We start from the raw sequence: 27,942 nt of genomic DNA, 5'->3' as shown, positions 1-27,942 counted from the left end.
TTACGGACATATTCAATCAATACTTATCCCAGTCTGCTGTTCCCACATGCTTCAACAGATCCACCGTTGCTTCTGTTCCCAAGAAAGCTACGGTAACTGAGCTAAACCACTACCGTCCCGTAGCACTCACTTCTGTCATCATGAAGTGCTTTGAGAGACTAGTCAAGGACCATATTACCTGACACCCTAGATCCACTCCACCTTGCTTACCGACCCAAGAGGTCCACAGACGAAGCAATTGCAACCACACTACCCTAACCCATCTGGACAAGAGGAATACATATGTGAGAATGTTGTTCATCGACAACAGCATCAGCATTTAACACCATAGTACCCTCCAAACTCATCATCAAGCTCGAGACCCTGGGTCTCAACCCTGGGTCTCGAACCTGCCCTGTGCAACTGGGTACTCGACTTCCTGACGGGCCGCCCCCAGGTGGTGATGGTAGGTAACAACATCTCCACCCTGCTGATCCTCAACACTGGGGCCCCACAAGGGTACGTTCTGAGCCCTCTCCTGTTCTTGTTATGTACTTGAGTGAAGACCCAAAAGCGGTTTTAACAGAAACAGAGTTCTTTAATGAAAAAACAGGAATGGCATAGATCCTCTTCTGACGTTGTCAATGGAACAAAAGATAGTTAGTAGAGTGCAGGATGCACCTGCCAGGCAGACTCCGACAGGATAGGACTAGGTGGAAGCAAACGAGACGATAGCTTGCTTCTGGCATGAGAAACACAAACGAGAATCTGACACCGAAAGTAGCAGGAACAGAGAGAGAAATAGAGACCTAATCAGAGGGAAAAAGGGAACAGGTGGGGAAAGGGTGAATGAGCTAGTTAGAGGAGATGAGGAACAGCTGGAGAAGGAGAGAAAGAGAAGGTAACCTAATAAGACCAGCAGAGAGAGACAGAGTGAAGAGAAAGGACAGGAACAGACATAATAAGACATGACAGTACCCCCCCACTCACCGAGCGCCTCCTGGCGCACTCGAGGAGGAAACCTGGCGGCAACGGAGGAAATCATCGATCAGCGAACGGTCCAGCACGTCCCGAGAGGGAACCCAACTCCTCTCCTCAGGACCGTACCCCTCCCAATCCACTAGGTACTGATGACCACGGCCCCGAGGACGCATGTCCAAAATCTTACGAACCCTGTAGATAGGTGCGCCCTCGACAAGGATGGGGGGAGGGACGAGCGGGGCGCGAAGAACGGGCTTAACACAGGAGACATGGAAGACCGGGTGAACGCGACGAAGATAGCGCGGGAGAAGAAGTCGCACAGCGACAGGATTAATGACTTGAGAAATACGGAACGGACCAATGAACCGCGGGGTCAACTTGCGAGAAGCTGTCTTAAGGGGAAGGTTCTGAGTGGAGAGCCATACTCTCTGACCGCAACAATATCTAGGACTCTTGGTCCTACGCTTATTAGCGGCCCTCACAGTCTGCGCCCTATTACGGCAAAGTGCCGACCTGACCCCCTTCCAGGTGCGCTCGCAACGCTGGACAAAAGCCTGAGCGGAGGGGACGCAGGACTCGGCGAGCTGAGATGAGAACAGCGGAGGCTGGTACCCGAGGCTACTCTGAAAAGGAGATAGACCGGTAGCAGACGAAGGAAGCGAGTTGTGGGCGTACTCTGCCCAGGGGAGCTGTTCTGACCAAGACGCAGGGTTACGAAAAGAAAGACTGCGTAAGATGCGACCAACAGTCTGATTGGCCCGTTCGGCTTGACCGTTAGACTGGGGATGAAAGCCGGACGAGAGACTGACGGAAGCCCCAATCAAACGGCAAAACTCCCTCCAAAATTGAGACGTGAACTGCGGGCCTCTGTCCGAAACGACGTCTGACGGAAGGCCATGAATTCGGAAAACATTCTCGATAATGATCTGAGCCGTCTCCTTAGCAGAAGGGAGCTTAGCGAGAGGAATGAAATGAGCCGCCTTAGAGAATCTATCGACAACCGTAAGAATAACTGTCTTCCCCGCTGATGAAGGCAGTCCGGTGATAAAATCTAAAGCGATGTGAGACCACGGTCGAGAGGGAATGGGAAGCGGTCTGAGACGGCCGGCAGGAGGAGAGTTCCCAGATTTAGTCTGCGCGCAGACCGAACAAGCAGCGACAAATCGACGCGCGTCACGTTCCCGAGTGGGCCACCAGAAACGCTGGCGAATGGAAGCGAGCGTACCCCGAACGCCGGGGTGGCCGGCTAACTTGGCAGAGTGGGCCCACTGAAGAACGGCCGGACGAGTAGGAACGGGAACGAACAGAAGGTTCCTAGGACAAGCTCGCGGCGACGGAGTGTGAGCGAGTGCTTGCTTTACCTGCCTCTCAATTCCCCAGACAGTCAACCCGACAACACGCCCCTCAGGGAGAATCCCCTCGGGGTCGGTGGAGACCTCAGAAGAACTGAAGAGACGAGATAAAGCATCAGGCTTGGTGTTTTTTGAGCCCGGACGATAAGAAATAACGAACTCGAAACGAGCGAAAAACAGAGCCCAACGAGCCTGGCGCGCATTAAGTTGGCTGAACGGATGTACTCAAGGTTCCTATGGTCAGTCCAAACGACAAAAGGAATGGTCGCCCCCTCCAACCACTGTCGCCATTCGCCTAGGGCTAAGCGGATGGCGAGCAGTTCGCGATTACCAACATCATAATTACGTTCTGACGGCGATAAGCGATGAGAGAAAAACGCGCAAGGATGGACCTTGCCGTCAGAGAGGGAGCGCTGAGAAAGAATGGCTCCCACGCCCACCTCTGACGCGTCAACCTCAACAACAAACTGTCTAGAGATGTCAGGTGTAACAAGAATAGGTGCGGATGTAAAACGATTCTTGAGAAGATCAAAAGCTCCCTGGGCGGAAACGGACCACTTAAAGCACGTCTTAACAGAAGTAAGGGCTGTGAGGGGAGCTGCCACCTGACCGAAATTACGGATGAAACGACGATAGAAATTCGCGAAGCCAAGAAAGCGCTGCAGCTCGACGCGTGACTTAGGAACGGGCCAATCAATGACAGCCTGGACCTTAGCGGGATCCATCTTAATGCCCTCAGCGGAAATAACTGAACCGAGAAAAGGGACAGAGGAGGCATGAAAAGTGCACTTCTCAGCCTTCACATAAAGACAGTTCTCCAAAAGGCGCTGGAGGACGCGTCGCACGTGCTGAACATGAATCGGGAGAGACGGTGAAAAAATCAGGATATCGTCCATGTAAACGAAAACAAAAATGTTCAGCATGTCTCTCAGGACGTCGTTAACTAGTGCCTGAAAGACAGCTGGAGCGTTAACGAGGCCGAAAGGAAGAACCCGGTATTCAAAGTGCCCTAACGGAGTGTTAAACGCCGTCTTCCACTCGTCCCCCTCCCTGATGCGCACGAGATGGTAGGCGTTACGAAGGTCCAATTTGGTGAAAAACCTGGCTCCCTGCAGGATCTCGAAGGCTGAAGACATAAGAGGAAGCGGATAACGATTCTTAACTGTTATGTCATTCAGCCCTCGATAATCCACGCATGGGCGCAGGGACCCGTCCTTCTTCTGAAAAAAAAAACCCCGCTCCGGCGGGGAGGAGGAGGAGACTATGGTACCGGCGTCGAGCGATACAGACAAATAATCCTCGAGAGCCTTACGTTCGGGAGCCGACAGAGAGTATAATCTACCCCGGGGGGAGTAGTTCCCGGAAGGAGATCAATACTACAGTCATACGACCGGTGTGGAGGGAGAGAAGTGGCCTTGGAACGACTGAACACCGTGCGCAGATCGTGATACTCCTCCGGCACCCCTGTCAAATCACCAGGCTCCTCCTGTGAAGAAGAGACAGAGGAAACAGGAGGGATAGCAGACATTAAACAGGTCACATGACAAGAAACATTCCAGGATAGGATAGTATTACTAGACCAATTAATAGAAGGGTTATGGCGAACTAGCCAGGGATGACCCAAAACAACAGATGTAAAAGGTGAACGAAAAATTAAAAAAGAAATGGTTTCGCTATGATTACCAGAGACAGTGAGGGTTAAAGGCAGCGTCTCACGCTGAATCTCGGGAGAGAACTACCATCTAAAGCGAACAAGGCCGTGGGATCCCTTAACTGTCTGAGAGGAATGTCATGTTCCCGAGCCCAGGTCTCGTCCATAAAACAGCCCTCCGCCCCAGAGTCTATCAAGGCACTGCAGGAAGCAGATGAACCGGTCCAGCGGAGATGGACCGGAAAGGTAGTGCAGGATCTTGAAGGAGAGACCTGAGTAGTTGCGCTCACCAGTAGCCCTCCTCTTACTGATGAGCTCTGGCTTTTACTGGGCATGAGGTGACAAAATGACCAGCGGAGCCGCAGTAGAGACAGAGGCGGTTGGTGATTCTCCGTTCCTTCTCCTTGGCCGAGATGTGGATACCCCCAGCTGCATAGGCTCAGCACCCGAGCCGGCGGAGGAGGGTGGCAGTGATGCAGCAGGTGGCTGTGATGCGGAGAGGGGGCAACGGAGAACGCGAGCTCCCTTCCACGAGCTCGGCGACGAAGATCAAACCGTCGCTCTATGCGAATAGCGAGAGCTATTAAGGAGTCCAGACTGGAAGGAACCTCCCGGGAGAGAATCTCATCCTTAACCTCGGCGAGGAGACCCTCCAGAAAACGAGGGAGCAAAGCCGGCTCGTTCCAGTCACTAGAGGCAGCGAGAGTGCGAAACTCAATAGAATAATCCGTTATGGATCGATTCCCCTGACATAGGGAAGACAGGGCCCTGGAAGCCTCCTCCCCAAAAACAGAACGGTCAAAAACCCGTATCATCTCCTCCTTAAAGTCCTGATACTGGTTAATACACTCAGCCCTCGCCTCCCAGATTGCCGTGCCCCACTCACGCGCCCGTCCGGTAAGGAGAGAAATGACGTAGGCGATGCGGGCTGTGCTCCTGGAGTAAGTGTTGGGCTGGAGAGAGAACACCACATCACACTGAGTGAGGAATGAGCGGCACTCAGTGGGCTCCCCAGAGTAACACGGCGGGTTATTGATCCTGGGCTCCGGAGACTCGGAAACCCTGGAAGTGGGCGGTGGATCGAGGTGGAGTTGGTGAACCTGTCTTGTGAGGTCGGAGACTTGGACGGCCAGGGTCTCAACGGCATGTCGAGCAGCAGACAATTCCTCCTCCTGTCTGCCTAGCATCGCTCCCTGGATCTCGACGGCGGAGTGAAAAGGGTCCGGAGCCGCTGGGTCCATTCTTGGTCAGATTCTTCTGTTATGTACTTGAGTGAAGACCCAAAAGCGGTTTTAACAGAAACAGAGTTCTTTAATGAAAAAACAGGAATGGCATAGATCCTCTTCCGACGTTGTCAATGGAACAAAAGATAGTTAGTAGAGTGCAGGATGCACCTGCCAGGCAGACTCCGACAGGATAGGACTAGGTGGAAGCAAACGAGACGATAGCTTGCTTCTGGCATGAGAAACACAAACGAGAATCTGACACCGAAAGTAGCAGGAACAGAGAGAGAAATAGAGACCTAATCAGAGGGAAAAAGGGAACAGGTGGGGAAAGGGTGAATGAGCTAGTTAGAGGAGATGAGGAACAGCTGGAGAAGGAGAGAAAGAGAAGGTAACCTAATAAGACCAGCAGAGAGAGACAGAGTGAAGAGAAAGGACAGGAACAGACATAATAAGACATGACAGTTCTCCCTGTTTACCCACAACTGCTTGGCCATGCACGTCTCCAACTCAATCATCAAGTTGGCAGACGACACAACAGTGGTAGGCTTGATTACAAACAACAATGAGACGGCCTACAGGGAGGAGGTGAGGGCCCTCGGAGTGTGGTGTCAGGACAATAACCTCACACTCAACGTCAACAAAACAAAGGAGATGATTGTGTACTTCAGGAAACAGCAGAGGGAGCACCCCCCTATCCAAATCGATGGGACAGTAGTGGAGAGGGTAGTATGTTTTAAGTTCCTCGGCGTACACATCACGGCCAAACTGAATTGGTCCACCCACACAGACAACGTGGTGAAGAAGGCGCAGCAGCGCCACTTCAACCTCAGGAGGCTGAAGAAATTTGGCTTGTCACCAAAAGCACTCACAAACTTTTACAGATGCACAATCGAGAGCATCCTGTCGGGCTGTATCACCGCCTGGTACGGCAACAGCTCCGCCCACAACCGTAAGGCTCTCCAGAGGGTAGTGAGGTCTGCACAATGCATCACCGGGGGCAAACTACCTGCCCTCCAGGACACCTACACCACCCGATGTCACAGGAAGGCCATAAAGATCATCAAGGACAACAACCGCCACTACCTGTTCACCCCGCTATCCAGAAGGCAGGGTCGGTACAGGTGCATCAAAGCAGGGACCAAGAGACTGAAAAACAGCTTCTATCTCAAGGCCATCAGACTGTTAAACAGCCACCACTAACATTGAGTGGCTGCTGCCTACATACTGACTCAATTGGAAAAATGCATGTAAAAAATGCATGTAAAATGCATGTAAAAAATACCCTACATTACTCATCTCATATGCATACTGACTCAATAATAATAATAATAATAATTTTGCACGCCCAATTTTTCAGTTTTAGATTTGTTAAAAAAGTTTGAAATATCCAATAAATGTCGTTCCACTTCATGATTGTGTCCCACTTGTTGTTGATTCTTCACAAAAAAATACAGTTTTATATCTTTATGTTTGAAGCCTGAAATGTGGCAAAAGGTCGCAAAGTTCAAGGGGGCCGAAGAATTTCGCAAGGCACTGTACATGTCCAGGCCTGTCTGAAGTTTGCTAGAGAGCATTTGGATGATCCAGAAGAAGATTGGGAGAATGTCATATGATCAGATGAAACCAAAACTCGTCGTGTTTGGAGGACAAAGAATGCTGAGTTGCATCCAAAGAACACCATACCTACTGTGAAGCATGGGGGTGGAAACATCATGCTTTGGCGCTGTTTTTCTGCAAAGGGACCAGGACGACTGATCCGTGTAAACAACAGAATGAATCGTGCGATTTTGAGTGAAAACCTCCTTCCATCAGTAAGGGCATTGAAGATGATACGTGGCTGGGTCTTTCAGCAGGACAATGATCCCAAACACACTGCCCGGGCAACGAAGGAGTGGCTTCGTAAGAAGCATTTCAAGGTCCTGGAGTGGCCTAGCCAGTCTCCAGATCTCAACCCCATCGAAAATCTTTGGAGGGAGTTGAAAGTCCGTGTTGCCCAGCAACAGCCCCAAAACATCACTGCTCTAGAGGAGATCTGCATGGAGGATGGGCCAAAATGCCAGCAACAGTGTGTGAAAATCTTGTGAAGACTTACATAAAACATTTGACCTCTGTCATTGCCAACAAAGGGTATATAACAAAGTATTGAGATAAACTTTTGTTATTGACCAAATACTTATTTTCCACCATAATTTGCAAATAAATGAATAAAAGATCCTACAATGTGATTTTCTGATTTTTTTTTCTAATTTTGTCTGTCATAGTTAAAGTGTACCTATGATGACAATTACAGGCCTCTCTCATCTTTTTAAGGGGGAGAACTTGCACAATTGGTGGCTGACTAAATACTTTTTTGCCCCACTGTATGTTTTAGGAATTGTAATTATGAGATTTCTGTGGTTTGAATTTGGCACCCTCTATTTTCACTGGTAGTTTTCATTTTGATCCTGTTAGCGGGATTGCAGCCAATACAAGAGAAGGTAGTTGTTGTGAAATTGTTAGGTTAGATTACTCGTTGGTTATTACTGCATTGTCGGAACTAGAAGCACAAGCATTTCGCTCCAGTGTACTCTCTGAATGTGAAACCGGAGATAGAGTGATAGGGTGGGTAATGTTCAGTGAGCTTTTAGATGTCTGGAAGTAGCTGGCAAGTTAGTACAGAACGGTTGGATCAACCCTTAAAGAGATGGGTGGGGCTAAGGCTTAAAGAGGGTGTGAACAATGCTGAATGGGTGTAGATAAAGAAGGGCTCTCCAATAGTAGTACCAAACCATTGAAACACGTTTTTCTCAAAAGTGAGTTTACAAGTTGATCAACATTCAAAGCAGAATTACTTTCCCATTGTTTCCACAAACGCAGTGTGTGATTTTATAGCTCTGAGGCTCTACTTTTAGCCAATGTAAAAACGGAAATGCAAATGTTGCTACATAAGACCAAATCGAGGAGGTGTCACATTTAGGACTTTATAACTGGTAATCACAAACTTCCCAGTTGGTTATGAATGCAGTATAAGTCACCTATGTAGGAAAGTCCATTATATAAATTATGCCCAGTATGAGAGGAATCTCTTACACCTACAAAACCTCCGCTTGAGTGAAAAATGTACCAGCAAATTGTATAATAATATATAGCTAGATGACTCCTAACATAATTTTTGTCTTTATCTGTTGTTGTCTTGTACTGTATTTTTTGCGAGTTTAAGTGATGCCTGTCCTACCAGTAGCTTTCATGGTGTGTGAACTGCTTACTGCTTTTAACGTGCAGATGATCGTTGACACATCAACCAGGATTATGGTGCAGGGCAATTTGTGGCTGTTGTTGTTTTGGTAATCAGTGGCTATATTGTAGGGGGAGTGGTTTCTCCTCTCCTAGGCAATCAGCAATTAGTAACGGGAGGTGTGCTCTTCACCTTTGCAAGGCAATTAGCAATTAGTATTAGTACTACAGTCTCCCCTTTTCTCTCAGTGGTAGCGGTAAGTGGTGGTCTTGCCACAAAACTAAGACCATAGCTGAAACAAAGACGATTCTGCAGAGTTGTTCTGCCGAGTTAAGAGAGGAAGGCTCCACACCACACTCTCACTTTAGTATTTTCCCTAATTATTTTCAGATTATCTCATATTGCTCTTTTGTAGCTTTGACAACTACGGTATGTGTGTGTGTTTTCTATATCCGTTCGCTCCTCTCCCTGTAGGCTTTACAGACGATCCCCAACCCTTGGCTACAACCTTTCTAATTTAGCACACTCTGCGCGTACAACCCATGTGGAATTCCTGGTCTCTGGCAGTGTTTCGAAATGCAGATCTGCGTCAAGAATGCCGAGTTCATCTCAGCCAATTCTGCCCTTCAGTCTATTGACTTTTTCGCCCTGATGGAGACATAGATCACCCCAGAGAACAATGCCGCTCTCTTCATCTAACTGTTTTCTCTCATAGTCCGAGAGCATCTGGTTGTCACGGTGGTGGCACATGGCTACTCGTTTCTTCTAATTGAATATTTTTTCTCACCTGTCCATCTCCTCATTTGAATTCCATTCTGTCACTTGTCCACTCAAGCTTAACATTGTTGTTATCTATCACCCACCAGGTGTCAATTAGAGGGTTCCTCTATGAGCTTGACACCTTGATAAGCTCATTTTCTGAACATGGCTCAAATCTCTTTGTAGTTGGCAACTTCAACTAATTTCTTTCCAACTCTCTTTTTCCCCTCCTTACCTCTTTTGACCTTTTCCCAGTCCCCTCCCACTCACAAGGCAGGCAACACACTTTACCTTTACATTTACTAGAGGCTGTTGGCCTACTAACATCACTGCAACCCATGTCTCTCAACCCAAGATTTCTGTGTCCCTTTACTCCAACCCTACAGCAACTCAATCCCTACCCAGATGTTAATGCACCGGCGCAATCCTCACTCTCTATCTCCCACAACTCTCTCCTATCATCTCTTCATTCTGCTAAATCCTTCTCCCCCCTGTATCCTGATTCTGCCTCTTCCATCTTACTCTCCTACCTTTCCGCATTCTATGTCCTCTTTCCTCCCGGCCGGCTCAGCCCTCCCCTCCTGCTCAGAAGCTGAGTGACTCATTGCGAGCTTACAGAATAGGGCTGCAGGCATCTGAGATTGACGACATCCGCTCCTCATTCACTCAGCTTATTGAGTCAACTGGTCCCACTCACACATAACTACTATACGCCTTTACCTCTTTCACCCTCTCTCTCTACTGAAGATGAAATACAGCTTCTAGTGAGGTCCGGCCACCTGTCAACCTGCCTGCTCAACCCCATCCCCTTCTCCTATCTCCAGACCATCTCTGGAGACCTTCTCCCATTCCTTACTTCCCTCATCCATACCACTGGCTCTGACTTCAAAATGGCCCTACTCAAGAAAACAACATTTGTCTCCTCTGATGTCAAAAATTACAGACTTTTTTCTATTTTCTTTGCAAAACACTTGAGCGTGCTATCTCTGACCCACTATCTCTCTCAGAACGATCTTCTTGACCCTAACCAGTCAAACTTCAAGACCGGTCACTCAACCGGGACTGCTCTTCTCTGTCACAGAGACTCTCCGCACTGCCAAATCTGACTCTCTCCTCTGCTCTCATCCTCCTAGATCTATCCACTGCCTTTGAATCATCAGCTCGTCCTCTCCACCCTTTCAGGGCTGGGTGACTCAGACTCTGCTGCCTTGAATTGAATTGCATCCTACCTGGTAGGCTGCTCCTACCAGGTGACGTGGAGAGGATCTGTGTCTGCACCAGATACTTTCATTACTGGTGTCCCCCAGGGGTTGGTTGAAGCTAGGACAGCAGAGTCTCTGCCCATCTTCCGAAAACATCTGAAACCCTACCTTTTTTAAGAAGTATCGTAAATAATTCCACAGCACCCCTCCATGTGCCACCTCACACGACCAAAGGATACTTTCCTATACTAACTCACACTTGACTTTATTTTCCGCCTTACTAGTTCTAACCTTGCTGATAGCTACTTTATTGAGGAAAAAAAATTACTTACTGTGATAGTCGCTCTCGATAAGTGTCTGCTAAATGACACAAACGTAAAAGATTGGGAGTAGGCTGACAAGATGGAAAGACTGACTCTAAGCCCTAGCCCACACACTTCCTACAGGTTCCATTCTAACTCGAGATGAACACATCATTGGTGTCCATTTTTGTTACACCATTTTCTCAAGCTCAATACTTGTGTTCCCTGATCCAGACCATACTGACATAGTTGTTGATCGCATTTCCTGTTTGGGGTGTGTTTGCACAGGAGGATGGGAGAGACAGGAAAGACGATACAAAGGAGGAGAGAGACAGGAGAGGTTCAGGATGCTCTGGAGGCTGTCACTTTTAAGCAGCTGATATGTAATTAAAGTGCTAGATCAGTTTCTTACGCATGGCGGCAGCAGAAGCGCTCAGCGGCGGTATATGCAACGTCGTAATTACAGTTTCCTGTCACCACACTCAACGGCATGGCCCGTTGGTCAGAGGGAGAAATTGAAAAAGCAATCATCCCTGTGTTTACGTTGTTACTGAGAGCTGCATCTTCAGACTGATGATTTAACAATTAACTTGAAGCCATGAGAGTGTTGTGTGTGTGAGTGTTTGTCACACCTTCACAGCCACTTCCACTTGGGTAACCTCTACAATTATCAGACACGTATGTGTGTGGTGTTGTCATCATTTTGCAGGTATGAACAACGTCAGTGTGAATACTGTTAGTTTATCCTTGTTTCTCTGTTTGGCTATTCCATATTTGTGAATCAATAGGGTAATTAGACAATGTGTGGAATAGAAATCTCCCTGATCTTCCATCCTCTTTCATAACCTTTTCGGAAAATTCCAAATGCAGTGGGGGGGGGGGGGGGGGGTATGGAACGTTCCAATTGGAAGTTGAAGAGGGGATGGGAGCATTTGCATTCCATTATATCACAATTAACATGGAGTCAGTTAATAATATTCTCTTTCATCTCTGAGTGGCCAGGCACCAGGATGTAGGGTTGAGCCTGGAGGAGAGGAAGAGTGTCTCCTGTCTCCCCTGTGAGGATAAATGAAAGAGAGGTCTCCTGTCTGTTGTGTCACCGGCCATATGTGTCACACACAGGCATGCGCACGCACACACGAATGCACTCACACACACACACACACACACACATTTGTCACCTGGCTGTCACTGTGTCCTGCTGGGATGGCCATCTGTCAGTCTCTGCCCAGGGAGGTGAGAGAGACAGATGTTCTTCACTGAGTTTGCATTCCAAATAGAGCCCTATTGCCTTGGTCAAAAGTAGTGCACTATATAAGGAATAGGGTGACATTTGGGACACATACATACAGTATTAGATATACAGTAGCCTATATCCATGCACACCAATATATTTAAATTACATTCAAAGACATTTTCGAAGTAGGTATATTTGGATATATTTTCTTTGAAAATACAAGTAGTTGAATATTGGAATGTATTTCAATGCACTCATACACCTGTGCAGTGCATACAGTACATATGCTATCTGTTAGTCTTCGTCTCTGACACAGATACACACACACACACACACACACACACACACACACACACACAGTCAATGGCAAATAGAGACAATCCATATTTCATTTCCTGTTGGGTCTTGGAGGGCACATCCCCTGTGGTTTCAGCCTTGTCAAACTGTCACATCTCCAGCCCTCACAGGCACAATGAAAACCGGTGATGTTCACCAACCAATCTCTTTCTGTAAGACATCTTCTTTCTCGCCTTTCAGACTTCAATTGGTTGAAAGTGGTGAAATTGTCTGGACATTTCCACTGTTTTGGCAAAAAAGCAGGAGAGCCAAACTGACCGCTCATTTATTTATTTTTTGCTCATTGTGAATTTGTTGTGAACAATGACAATGAATTTGATTAGCACATGTAGCAAACATTTTGGTATTCTCCATATAAACTGTAAATCACTTTAATTAGTTGGCAATGGCTTCATATCTTATTCACAAGGGTCTGATTGCAACTTTAATATTCTTTAAATATTCACATGTGAAAATGTCTGTTCTTATCTAATATATCTATTTGCATAACATTTCCTATGATCTATGAACTGCCTGCGAATTTAGTTCATTACACATAGTTTATTATACATAGCTTATCTCAACATACAGTAACTCCATGTGGAATCGATTAACTCTGAAATCTCACTATATACAGTATATATGTATTTAATTTAACCTGAAATATATATGAACACAATGGACTGTGAAAAGGTCCACTGCAGCAATTAATTGGGGACTTGGGTCGGATCGCAATGTGAAAGGTCTGTGTGTGGGGTATGAAAGATGGATGACTGGAGCTGGAGATTGGAGGTCAGTGGGGAAACACAGTAATTATGTTCTAACTGCTACGAAGAGAGAAGGGAGAGAGGTGAGAGATGGTGTAGGACAGGGAGAAAGAGAGGGAGCTGTCTGTTTGGCAGGATAGAGCGGAGCCCCTCCAGGCATCAGATACACATACACCATTTATGACATCACACAGTCAATTACATCACATGTCAATCTGTTTTTTTTACAACAGCAAGGCCTTTTTGAATAATTTGAATTATAAGTCAAGTAAGTCCAGACATTTTGTTTCAGGTCTAAGGGTAGACGTCTACTCACAGAGATTATAAAGAGAGTGGTTGATTGAGTTGCATACCCCTGTGTAGCATACATTGAAAACTACATGAAACTTTGCCCCTGAAATGACTGAAATTACAAAACTATAAAAATATTGTGTAAATATGTTCATTTCGCTTGTTAAAACGTCTTATGGCTGGGGGCAGTATTGAGTAGCTTGGATGAATAAGGTGCCCAGAGTAAACTACCTTTCTAATCAGTCCCAGAAGCTAAGATATGCATATTATTGGTATATTTGGATAGAAAACAATCATCTGAAGTTTCTAAAACTGTTTTTATGATGTCTGTGAGTATAACAGAACTCATATGGCAGGCAAAAACCTGAGAAAACTTGGTCATATTGTACATGCTAAGGCTTCCAATAGATGTCATCAGTCTTTAGAACCTTGTTTGATGTTTCTACTGTGAAGTGGGGACTCATAAGGGCTGTTTGAGCCAGGTGTCTGGCAGAGTGCCATGAGCTGAGAGCGAGCTCTGTTCCATTGCATTTCTACAGACAATGGAATTCTCTGGTTGGAACATTATGAAGATTTATGTTAAAAACATCCTAAAGATTGATTCTATACTTCTATACTTGACATGTTTCTACAACCTGTAATATAACTTTTTGCAGGCCCATTTTTTGCTAAAAAGATGGATTTCAGAGGGGTATCCTTCAAAGCAGGTTTGAGGAGTTAGCTTTGGTGAACTCGGAGTTCAACTTCAGAAGTAACAGCTATCTCCACTTACCCTGTGTCCCCCCCTGACCTTAAAGAGCCTTTTTTATGTCTCTTTTTGGTTTGGTCAGGGTGTGATATGGGTGGGCATTCCATGTCCTTTATTTCTATGATTTGTGTTTCTATGTGTTGGCTGGGTATGGTTCTCAATCAGGGACAGCTGTCTATCGTTGTGTCTGATTGGGAAACATACTTAGGTAGCCCTTTTTCCCTCCTTTCAGTGTGGGTAGTTAACTTTGTTGGTGGCTCACCCTGTAAGTTTCACGGTTGTTTCTTTTGGCGACATTTTAAATTAAATGTACGCTCACCACGCTGCACTTTGGTCTACTTCCAACGATGCCCGTGAAAGAACTACCCACCACCAAAGGACCAAGCAGCGTGGTAAAGAGGACTCCTGGACATGGGAGGAGATCCTGAACGGAAAGGGACCATGGACGCAGGACGGGAAGTATCTACATCCGAGGGAGGAGATGGAGGCAGCTAAGGCGGAGCGATGGCGATATGAGGAGGCAAGTCAGCGAAGCAGGCATGAGAGGCAGCCTCCCCCCAAAATTGGGGAGGGGGCAGCACACGGGTAGATTAGCGGAGTCGGAGTTTAATCCTGAGCCAACTCCCCGTGATTACCGTGGGGAGCATATGACTGGTCAGGCATCGTGTTATGGGGTGATGCGCACGGTGTCTCGAGTGAGCATTCACAGGCCGGTTTGCTCTGTGCCAGCGTCCCGCATTTGCAGGGTGGAAGTGGGCATCCAGCCAGAACGGGTTGTGCCAGCTCTGCGCTCGAGACCGCCAGTGCACCTTCACGGCCCAGTGTATCCGATGCCCGCCCCACGCACCAGGCCTCCTGTGTGTCTCTCCAACCCGGTGAGACCTGTGCCTGCTTCAAGGACCAGGCCTCCTGTGTGTCTCCCCAGCCTGGTGAGTCCTGTGTCTGTGCCCAGGAAGAAGCCTCTGGTGATGATCCATGGCAAGAAGCTTCCGGTGATGATCCATGGCAAGAAGCCTCCGGCGACGGTGCCCAGTGACGGCCTCCAGCGACGGCCCGCAACGAGGGTCCCCAGTCCGGGGTTGGTGGCAAGGGTCCTTCACACCAGAGTCCCCACCAAAGTGAGGTGAGCCAGAGGTGGAGCGGGGTCTATGTCCCGCACCAGAGCCGCCACAGCGGATAGATGCCCACCCAGACCCTCCCCTATAGGTTCAGGTTTTGCGGCCGGAGTCCGCACCTTTGGGGGGGTACTGTCACGCCCTGACCTTGGAGAGCTTTTTTTATATCTCTTTTTGGTTTGGTCAGGGTGTGATTTGGGTGGGCATTCTATGTGTTGGCTGGGTATGGTTCTCAATCAGGGACAGCTGTCTATTGTTGTCTCTGATTGGGAATCATACTTAGGAAGCCCTTTTTCCCTCCTTTCAGTGTGGGTAGTTAACTTTGTTGGTGGCTCACCCTGTAAGCGTCACGGTTGTTTCTTTTGGCGATATTTTAAAATTAAATGTACGCTCACCACACTGCAATTTGGTCTACTTCCAACGACGCCCGTGACACCCTGAATAAAATTACTGATTCGCAAGTTGGGGACCAATGAAAACAGATTCCCATTACCATCCCCTTTATTTGATGAAGACGTCTTATTCAATATTTCTTTGCGTAAAAAAATTGTAATGTTAAAATATACACTGAGTACAAAACTTTAAGAATACCTGCTCTCACCGTGACATAGACTGACCAGATGAATCCAGGTGGAACTCCTGAGGCTGTTCTGAGGGCAAAAGAGGGTTCAACTTAACTTTTTAGGAAGTTGTTTTGTACACTCAGTGTATCCCATTCCATGTTTAGTAATGACAGAATGTATTTTAAACGTCACGTAATGTAACACTTTTCTATGACTTAATAGATAAAAAATGTCGATAGGAGTGTGGAAAAAGGTGATTGTGCATTCATAAGCACACCAAAGATGGCATTAATGATAATTAATCAAATAAAGACTGCACTTCTTAAAACCAATTCCCTGCTGAATTTGCAAGGTATCTAATTCTTTCATTTTGATTTCAGCACAAATTCAAATGTGGGGACTGACTCGCCCATGGGATGATGTTTCAGCATTGTCTAAATGAAGAGTTTGGCCATCGACGAGCCATGTGCGACATGCACACACTGTTACAAGCCTGCTAGAGCTAGCAGCAGGTGGATGAGCAATATCCACCGTCATAGTACGGATGAAGTCTGAGTTGGAATGTGAGGCTAACTGAAGCTGGTTAGCTTTCGAAAACCCTGGGTAGATCTAGCTGGCTTCGTGAGACATCTTTTCTCCCAGATTCCACAACATTGATTAGTTCAGAGCCATTTTTCTATTTTATCTTTTGCATTTCTGTTTGTTTGACTTTTTTGTATGCTTTATTATCTGTTTCCTTGAAATTAGACCCCCATGGAGTGTATTTGCTATTCGGACTGTTGTTTCTGACAACAGTTTCTGGTAAGTTTGTGGTTTATGCACGTTTGTTTCACCTGGTGCATCTGGCTTCTAATGTACTTTTGGCAGGTAGCGTATAGCCTCTCTGTGCGACATAATACTACACCCTCTGCCAAGAGGTTTGGGCCTTTATTGCACAGGTGGTAGTGTAATCACCCTGAAACAGCAGGGTCGCTGCTCCTCCTTAGTCACTACACTAGTACAGTCATCTCATGCCAGAGATGGTAGTCACTATTATCCCTGGCCAAGTCCTGGGCTGCCACTATTGTCTGTACCCTGAGCCTTTGAATGTACACACACACTCCCATAGAATCCTCCCCTCATGCCCCTTTGCTCTGTATTCTTTTACTACATGGAACCAATTAAGCAGGAACAGAGGCTTCTCTTGCTGTGTGCGATTGTTTTTAATAACAGCACAGTCAAAAACAGAACCTCTCATTGCTCCTCACTTACATTCCCACTACATATTAATAATATTGAGGGCACGTAGTAGTAAATACCATATGTGCTACTTGTGTTTGTCCATATGTTTTCAACGGCCCCTGATGGTCTGCATTGTTTGTCGGCATAATTATTATTATCAAAAAATCATATGTATACCGAGTCACAGTCATGCAGCCCGATATTCAGGATCATAAATCTCAAGTGTTCCTTGAAAGGACACTAGGATGCATCTGTGGCATTTGTGCCACGGCGGTCTAAATTAATGGGAGAGCTACAGTTTCTACTGAGTACGAAGTAATTACTGTCATTTTAGAAATGTTACCCTTCAACAATTAATTGAAGACCGCATTAACGGTGAGGGAGACAGGACAAGTGAATTAAAATGTGCATGCTAATAATTGCCAAACCGTCATATTTGAAAATGAATGCCGCCCTGTCTTCAGAGTTCAGAGTTCCATAAGAGTAATAAGCATGTCGTCCCCCACAAATTCTGCAGTGCCCCCCCCCCCCCTCGGGCCAATTAGGGCCAATTATTCAAACTTATGTTCAAGTCCAATGTTATTTGTCACATGCTTCGTAAACAGCAGGTGTGGACCAACAGCGAAGTGCTTACTAACGGGCCCTTCAACAATTGGGAGATAAAAATAGAAAAATAATAGAAAGATAATAATAAAATGTTCTGGGGATTAATGAGAGAGAGAGAAACAAACAATCAATTATATTTTCCCTTGCTGTTACTATAGCGACCCCTTGAAGTTTTGTTAATGCCGGATGTTGATGGCAAGAGATCATTCATCCAAGCTTCGTCAAAAGCGGGCCAGTGGTGTCTGAAATATCGCTTGTGACGTACGTACTCACATACAGTACGGCATCATGGGGAACAATTAAACGATTCCTTGTTTTGCTGTGGCCTGATGACAGGCACCCAGTCACGGTCCATGATACTGAAGATGTAATGTAAACACATCATGTGTAGGGGGAGAGGAGCAGTCTGCAGATGGAGTACACAGCTGTGTCAGGATACACAACTGTGTGTTATCCAACATTGCTGTATGTGCTTTGTGAATCATGAAGTTAGGTCATGTTTCAAAGCAGTTAATATATAGCATCTGCAAAGTATACTGGGTGTACAAAACAGTATGAACATCTGATTTTTCAATGACATGACCAGATGAAAGCTATGATCCTTTACTGATGTCACTTATTAAATCCATTTCAATCTGTGTAGATGAAGGGGAGGAGACAGGTTAAAGAAGGATTTGTAACCCTTGATACAATTGAGAAATGGATTATGTATGTGTGCCATTCAGAGCGAGAACAGGCAAGACAAAAGATGAAGTGCTTTTGAACGGGGTGTGGTAGTAGGTGCAGGCGCACTGGTTTGTGTCAAGAACTGCAATGCTGCTGTTTTTTTCACTCAACAGTTTCTCATGAGTATCAAGAATGGTCCACCAGCCAAAGGACATTCAGCCAACTTGATACAACTGTGGAAAGCATTGGAGTCAACATTATATATTATGTACACTCAGTGTATGTCAAGATGACACGGTCAAGAAAGACTCCCAGCCCTAAAAGCTTGGGTACTGTACTTGGTAATGCTTTGACTTTGTAACTTCTAGATAACACTTGCTAACTTCACGCAGCCACACTAAAGGTCCTTTCTCACCGAGTTCGGACAAAAATAAAGAAATACGAGAACATGTCTTGTGTACGGGAAAATAGTCTGTTGACCATTACAAAGTGTTCTCTGGGACACGTGTTCTACCACTGACAGGACAGCCACACACGGCCACAAGGTTTGTTTATTAAATTAATGAATTAATTAGTTTCTCTCTGTTTTGTACATTTGCAATGCAATCATGTGTACAAAACAACAACATCTGACCTTGTTACATATAACTAACTACAAGGTGCTTCTTCAATCGAAGCCACATGTAATAAATACCAGGGTTAATAAATAAGCTATGACCTGCTAACAGCAATTGTAACATGGCACCACCTGTCATTTTAATTTTTTAAATTTCTATATTTCGACCTGGCTCGAAGGCTATACCAAATCATGTGTAATGTAAGACCAATGTAGTTGCATATTGTAATTATCATGTACCTACCCAGGAGCAAGCAATTTAACATAAACTTAAAAGGCACTTGGTTTGAATGTTTTTCCTGCATCAAAATCAGAATCCATATTTTTCAGGAATTCAGACGATAAAAATGCAACGCTGTTTGTGAGAAAAGGTTTTAAATCTATCAAAAACTGGTTGATTCTAGAGATCAACTTTCTATCTCGCTGTGTAAACTTGCCTGTGCCTTTTGGTTTATATTCAATCAACTGGTTAAGTATTCTAAGACAATATGGCGGAAAAACTGACATGCTAGAATTAAATAACAGAAGAGATATCCAGAGGCAGATTGGAGATGGCATTTTTTATCAGGGAGGCAGCAGCATATTCATTAAGAAGCCTTTGAGCCATGAGACACAATACCGCTGTCACCCGGCAGCTTGTAACAGGAAGACCGAAACTTCATCCGATAGCAAGATTACACAAACATATTTTTAACCCCATCATTCTAGTTGAAACACTAGAAGGCTTGTCACGGAGACGGTCCCTGACAAGGCTAGTGACCAACCCAAAAGGGCTTTTGTTTTTGAGATACCCCTACTCGAGGCATAACAAAGCACAAACTTGTTTTTACATATTTTTAAGGTCTCCCATATATGAAATGGATGGTTGTCTAAAAATATTTTACTGCAAAAGTGGATAGATATTGTGACACACCCCCTTAACTCAAAAAGTGCTGAATAATGCCTGGCTGGAGGGGGTGGGCCACATTCGTTCATGTAACCAAAAATTGCAAGCTCCGATAATGCTAAAACATGTAATTACAAGCAGTCAGTTCTCTGTCCTACATACATGAACAGCATTAGGATATCTTAAAGCATTTTGAGATTATAGACCTGTAAACAGACAGATACAATAGGCGGAAATACAAACATTTATGATTAATAAACATATATTTTTGGTAGCTGTTTAATAGACAACTTTGTAAGTCAAAATTGCTCTCATTCTGTGCTGTATGGTCCTGCCTGACAAAAATGCATACAGTTACATGTGTTTTGATGGCTATTTTAACTGGCTCGAAGGTAAGTGGTCTCAGACACTGAAACTGTCACTTTTTCTCAAAGTTTCCACTGTGGATTTTACATGTTAAGCACCAACTCTTACATTAGAGGGTCCCTCTAGACTTGACTCCGCATCCAATATGTCGTCCAATATCCAATATGGCTGCCACAATACCATTAAATGGTGATTTAATCACTTGTACATGTGCACGTTTGATATTTTGTTGTGTACCTGTACTGTATGGCCTGTACTCAACTTGTTTGTGTATTTCAACTATGTTAGGAATTCAATATGCCCACCATATACACTCAAACACCTTTGTCTGGATATATAAAAAGGCAGCAGACTGCTTGGAATGGCAAAACCAAGCATTTGAGCCTCGGAGGACCAATGAGACAACTGTGAGGCTCCAACAAAAAGAAAGAATCCAACTCTGGACTCTCACACCCTCTCCCAAGCTCTACAACTTGCCCCCACTGTGGTATAACTTGCACCTCCGGGATTGGGCTCTTAAATCCAACTCTGGACTCTCACACCCTCTGGTACGGCAACTGCTCCGCCCACAACCGTAAGGTTCTCCAGAGGGTAGTGAGGTCTGCACAACGCATCACCGGGGGCAAACTACCTGCCCTCCAGGACAGCTACACCACCCTATGTTACAGGAAGTCCATAAAGATCATCAAGGACAACACCCAACCGAGCCACTGCCTGTTCACCCCGCTATCATCCAGAAGGCGAGGTCAGTACAGGTGCATCAAAGCTGGGACCGAGAGACTGAAAAACAGCTTCTATCTCAAGGCCATCAGACTGTTAAACAGCAACCACTAACATTGAGTGGCTGCTGCCAACACACTGACTCAACTCCAGCCACTTTAATAATGGGAATTGATGGGAAATGATGTAAAAAATTTCACTAGCCACTTTAAACAATGTTACCTAATATAATGTTTACATACCCTACATTATTCATCTCATATGTGTCAGGACCCGGTTACGAACCTGGGTCTCCGGAGTGAGAAACAGTCACTTAACCAACTGAGCCACAAATAGTCAGCAGAACCCAGAAGATGAGGCAGACACAGCAGTACTTAAGACGGTGTATTTAATAAAGTAAAAAGGAGAAGTCCTTCAATACAAAAATAGTAAATCCAAAAGATGGTAGGAATAGCACAAAAAAGCCTTAAGAGATCCTCAAAAACAAAAACAGAACTCCACAAGAGCATCCACCGGAATCGACAAGAATACACAGAACACTAGGGCTGGGTGCTAACATACAAACACAGAGCACAGAACTGAGGGGAACCAAGGGTTTAAATACAATCAGGGGAAACGAGGCACAGGTGCAAATAATAATGGGGAACAAGGGAAAAAACATAAGGTCAAAAAGCACAATGGGGGCATCTAGTGACCAAAACCCGGAACAACCCTGGCCAAATCCTGACAGAATCCCCCTAGGAACGGCTCCTGACGTTCCTACCAGCTCTCTCAGGGTGGAGGGCCCTGAACTGACGAATGAGGTCAGGGTCCAGGATGTCTTTGGCAGGAACCCAGGAGCGCTCCTCGGGACCGTAGCCTTCCCAGTCCACCAGATACTGCCAGGACTTCTGCACCCGGCGGGAATCCAGTATCCGATGGATGGTATAAGCCGGCTGGCCTCCAATGACACGAGGCGGAGGGGGAGGTCTGTCTGCCGGGACAAGGGGAGAAAAAACAACAGGTTTTAACAATGAAATGTGAAATGTGGGATTAATCTTAAGGGATCTGGGTAAGTGTAGGCGATAAGAAACTGGGTTAACTCTCCTGGCAACCTTGAAGGGACCGATGTATTTTGGGACAGCTTGCGAGACTCCACCCGTAGAGGTAAGTCTCTTGTGGAGAGCCAGACTCTCTGGCCGGGGCGCAGGGTAGGCCCGGGACGGCGACGTCTGTTGGCTTGTTGTTGGTACCTCTGTGAGGAACGCATAAGATTAAGACGGGTCTTCCTCCACATAAGCCGACAGCGTCTGACGAACTTCAAGGCTGAAGGCACTCTGACTTCTGCCTCCTGGTCCGGGAACAATGGAGGAGCATAGCCAAACTGACACTCGTGCGGGGACATACCAGTGGAGGAGGAGCGCAAGGTGTTGTGCGCGTATTCGGCCCAAACAATAAAGGATGACCATGTGGACGGGTTGTCACGAGTCATACATCGGAGGATGGTTTCCAGCTCTTGATTCATCCTCTCTGTTTGGCCGTTGGACTCCGGATGGTACCCTGAATATAGACTGGCAGAAGCCCCCATGAGTTGGCAGAAGGCCTTCCAAAACCTTGAGGCGAACTGGGGACCTCTGTCAGAAACCATATCTTGAGGAATGCCGAAGACTCGGAACACATGATTAATTACCAACTCAGCCGTTTCCTTTGCAGAAGGTAACTTAGTCAGAGGGACGAACCTGGCCGCCTTTGAAAACCTGTCGATTATGACTAGGATAGTAGTATTGCCATGGGATGGAGGAAGTCCAGTAATAAAGTCCAATGAGATATGGGACCAGGGTCTGTGGGGAACAGGTAAAGGGTGAAGGAGTCCTTGAGGGCAGAGGTGAGAAGATTTGCCCTGGCAGCACACGGGACAGGCATTGACGAAAGTGGCAACGTCTTCTCTTATGGTAGGCCACCAGAACTTACGCTGGATGAACTCCAAGGTGCGACCTACGCCCGGATGACAGGTGAGGCGAGAGGAGTGCCCCACAGAAGGACCTGAGTCCTCACTGCCTTGGGGACAAACAACCGATTGGCAGGACCTCCTTTCGGGTCCGGTTCGCTAGCTTGAGCACGTCTCACGGTATCCTCAACTTGCCACGAGATCGGAGCCACAATCTTAGCAGCAGGAAGGACAGGCATGTCCGTGTCATCTCGAATGGCAGGAGCGTAGACTCGGGACAGGGCATCCGGTTTGAGATTCTTCGACCCGGGCCGATAGGTGAGGATAAACTGGAATCGATTGAAGAAAAGAGACCATCTAGCTTGTCTAGAGTTCAACCGCTTCGCCTGCTGGATATACTCCAGATTTTTGTGGTCCGTAAGCACTTGAAACGGGTGAGAAGCCCCCTCGAGCCAGTGTCTCCATTCCTTCAATGCCATCTTAACCGCTAGGAGTTCACGATCCCCCACATCGTAGTTCCTCTCAGTCGGAGTAAGCCGGTGTGAGAAGAAAATGCACGGATGAAGCTTCTTGTCTTCACCCCTCTGAGACAGGACAGCTCCAACACCAACCTCTGATGCGTCTACATCCACCACAAATGGTTCATCCGTAGTCGGTAGTATCAGGATGGGAGCAGAGAGAACGCGCTGCTTGAGTCCTTGGAAGGCCGTCTCAGCTTCTCTTCCCACAAAAACCTTGCATTACCACCCTTGGTTAAAGCTGAGAGAGGGGCTGCCACCAAGCTGAAGTTCTTGATGAACTTGCGGTAAAAGTTTGTGAAGCCCAGGAAACCCTGAACTTCCTTAACGGATTTGGGGGTGGGCCAATCCGCTACCGCCCCTACCTTCCTGGGGTCCATTTGGACTCGACCGGGTTCCACTACAAATCCCAGGAATTGTACTCGGGATGAATGGAATTCACATTTTCCGGCTTAACGTACAGATGGCTGTCCAGGAGGCGTTTGAGTACTTGTCTGACATGCTTAGTGTGTTCTTGAAGGGAGCTCGAAAAGATGAGGATGTCATCCAAGTAAACGAACACAAATATGTTAAGCATATCCCTAAGCACATCGTTTATGAGCGCTTGGAACACCGCTGGGGCGTTGGTCAGGCCGAAGGGCATCACCAAGTATTCATAGTGACCAGTAGGCGTGTTGAAAGCGGTCTTCCACTCGTCACCAGGTCTGATCCGCACAAGATGGTATGCGTTCCGCAGGTCAAGCTTAGTGAAAACAACTGCTTCCTGGAGCAGCTCGAAGGCTGTGGCCATAAGGGGTAGCGGGTAACGGTTACGGACGGTTATGGCATTGAGTCCCCGGTAGTCGATGCAAGGACATAATCCACCGTCTTTCTTGGCCACAAAGAAAAACCCTGCTCCCGCCGGGAGGTGGATGGACGCATGAGGCCTGCTTACAGAGCGTCCTTGATGTAGGTATCCATAGCAGCTCGTTCGGGTGGAGATAGGGAAAAGATCTGACCCCTGGGGGGCAAGTGCCCGGAAACAGGTCGATGGGGCAATCGTAAGGTCTATGGGGTGGTAGCATGGTGGCCCTCTGTTTGCTAAACACCAGTTTGAGGTCATGGTAACACTCGGGAACTCGGGTCAGGTCGATGGATTCTAAAGACTCGGGAGTAGAACTCGGGAATTCTGGAAAATACAAGTAGCTTGGCACGTAGGACCCCACTGCTTGATAGTGCCCACAGACCAGTCGATGTGAGGGTTATGGCTGTGAAGCCAGGGGTATCCAAGGACGAGAGGGAACTCGGAACAGGAGATCAAATGAAAGTTCATCAATTCCTGGTGTTGTGAAACTTAAAGTCGCAAGGAGGTAGTGACATGAGTGACAAGTCCAGATCCCAAAGGGCTTCCATCCAATGTAGTGACCCTCATGGGTTCACTTAGAGGTTCAGAGGAACGCCATTCTCCTTCGCCCAGACACCATCCATGAAGTTACCTGCGGCTCCAGAGTCTACCAAGGCTTGAAGGTGAAGCTTGTGGTTGTCCCAGGAGAGGGTGACTGGAATGAGCAGACGGGAGTTGGACGGATGGGAGGAGGTTGTTTCCCGTTACAGTTCCCCCCGGTCTGTACGGGACAGAGCGTTTCCCTGGAGCCCGGGACACGAGGAACGGAAATGGCCCGGTTTGCCGCAATATAGACAGTGTCGCTCCCTCATCCGGCGGTCTCTCTCAGCCTGGGAGATGCGTCCAATCTGCATGGGTTCCGATGGAGCCAGCGAGGATAAAGGTGGGGACTCGGAGCTGGGACTGATAGGGGCTAGAGGTCTACGGTTGAGTTCTCTCTCTCTCAGACGCTGGTCAATGCGTGAGGCCAACTTGATCAGGGACTCGAGATTGTCCGGTGGTTCCCGAGTGGCCAGTTCATCTTGGATAGTGTCGGAAAGGCCTTTCAGAAAGCACACCGTGAGCGCCTCGTTGTTCCAGCCACTTGCTGCTGCCACCATGCGGAACTGGATGGCATAGTCCGTCACGCTGCGCCAACCTTGGTGGAGAGTCAGGAGCTGTTTGGCTGAGTCAGAACCACTGCTTGGGCCTTGAAACACTCGTTTGAATTCCTCAGCAAAGGCAGAGTAGCTGGCACAGCAGGAACTATGGGCATCCCACACAGCAGTAGCCCAGGCCAGGGCTTTTCCGACAGCAGGGTGATGATATAAGCGATCTTAGACCGGTCGGTGGGAAACGACGAGGGTTGTAGCTCAAAGGAGAGAGAACATTGGGTGAGAAACCCTTTACAAGCACTTGGATCACCTGAGAACTGTTGGGGAGGTGGAAGACGAGGTTCAGCCAGGGGGTTAACTGCCATGGGTACGTGAATCTGAGGTACTGGGACGGGAACTGTTGCCGGGGTAAGACGATCAGATATTTGCTTAATGGAAGTCAGCATCTCCGACAGAAGATGACAATGTCTAGCCATTAAGGCCTCTTGCTGAACCAGGGCGGCTTCGTGGCGTTGGGCAGTCTCCTGGTGGTGGGACAGCATGGCAAAAAGGTCCTGGGAACTGGCTGCCTCTGGGTTCATTTTTGGCTCTGTGTTTCTGTCAGGACCCGGTTACGAACCTGGGTCTCCGGAGTGAGAAACAGTCACTTAACCAACTGAGCCACGAATAGTTAGCAGAACCCAGAAGATGAGGCAGACACAGCAGTACCTAAGACGGTGTATTTAATAAAGTAAAAAGGAGAAGTCCTTCAATACAAAAATAGTAAATCCAAAAGATGGTAGGAATAGCACAAAAAAGCCTTAAGAGATCCTCAAAAACAAAAACAGAACTCCACAAGAGCATCCACCGGAATCGACAAGAATACACAGAACACTAGGGCTGGGTGCTAACATACAAACACAGAGCACAGAACTGAGGGAAACTAAGGGTTTAAATACAATCAGGGAAAACGAGGCACAGGTGCAAATAATAATGGGGAACAAGGGAAAAAACATAAGGTCAAAAAGCACAATGGGGGCATCTAGTGACCAAAACCCGGAACAACCCTGGCCAAATCCTGACAATATGTATACGTATATACTGTACTCTATATCATCTACTGCATCCTTATGTAATACATGTATCACTAGCTACTTTAACTATGCCACTTTGTTTACATACTCATCTCATATGTATAAACTGTACTCGATACCATCTACTGCATCTTGCCTATGCTGCTCTGCACCATCACTCATTCATATCTTTATGTACATATTCTTTATCCCCTTACACTGTGTATAAGAAATTAGTTTTGGAATTGTTAGTTAGATTACTTGTTGGTTATTACTGCATTGTCGGAACTAGAAGCACAAGCATTTTGCTACACTCGCATTAACATCTGCTAACCATGTGTATGTGACAAATAAAATTTGATTTGATTTCATTTGAAATCACATCATTTAGTCCAATACGTCTGCCTGAATCCAATATGACCTTCTGGTGACTCTTGTTATGCATTTGTTATGTTCCGGTGCACTCTTATCCTGTTAGGATCTCCTCGTCAATGACAACAAACACTTCATGTTCCCACTCTTTCTAGGAGTAGTACTGTTGACCAATCAATGACAAACCATACATAAACTCTAGCTACCGAACTTCGGCATGACTCAAGCGAAAATGTGCACGATCAGCCGAAAACCCCCTGCCGAATACCAAAACTAAGAAAAACATCACAATTTATGCTTGAACTGTTTCGACTGGGAAGCATACAATATGTTTTACTCATAGTATATGACCTAACTAACCACTGCCCAGGGTTGCGTAGTAACAGATGACATGTAATCCATTACATGTAAGGGACTACAAAAAAACGGTAGCTGTAATCTGTTACGTTACCAACTAAAATATTGTAATCAGATTACAGATACTTTCGAAAAACTTGAGGATTACCTTAAAATTCAGAAAGGATGTTTGCGAAAAAGAAAATCTTTGACACTTCTCTGAAAAAAGATGCAAGTTCAACCTAAGCGAGTCTGACCACAAGTCAGAGACCACTATGATGACACACCAAATGTGTTTGATGGATCGTGGGAAGAGAGCAGGAATAGGATTTTGTAGGCTACAGCCAATGGAGCTACAGCTGTCAGCATCCAAAGATTATCCAATTTGAATAAACACTTGGAGGTAAGGATGACAGCAGTGGTGTAGTCTGTGGCGATAGTGATATCACTTATTATTGATATCTACATAGCAAATTGATGTGAATCACACTGCTGCTCTCTCATTTAGCTATTTGCACCTTTCGGATTGTGGATGGCTGTTCACAAATCTAAATGTGTATTTCAACCCAATATTGGTTGAATTCAAGAAGTTTAAGCTGCCTATCAATCATTGTTTTTGGAACCAGTGGACAGCCAGTGAAAAATGTGCTCTTGCAACAGCTGCATTGTCACGCCCTGACCTTAGAGTTCCTTATTATTTTCTATGTTTGGTTAGGTCAGGGTGTAACAGTCTATGTTTTCGGCCGTGTGTGTTTCCCAATCAGAGGCAGCTGTCTATCGTTGTCTCTGTTTGGGGATCATACATAAGTTGTAATTTTCCTTTTGGGTTTTGTGGGATCTTGTTTTCTGCCTGACAGAACTGTGCGCTTTCACGTTTGTTATTTTGTTTGAGTGTTTTTGAAATAAAAGAATCATGAACACTTTCCACACTGCGCTTTGGTCCACTCTTCCTTCTA

This window comes from Oncorhynchus masou, chromosome 19 (genome assembly GCF_036934945.1).
Source record: "Oncorhynchus masou masou isolate Uvic2021 chromosome 19, UVic_Omas_1.1, whole genome shotgun sequence".
Lineage (NCBI taxonomy): Eukaryota > Metazoa > Chordata > Actinopteri > Salmoniformes > Salmonidae > Oncorhynchus > Oncorhynchus masou.
Note: the sequence above shows the minus strand (reverse complement) of the source record.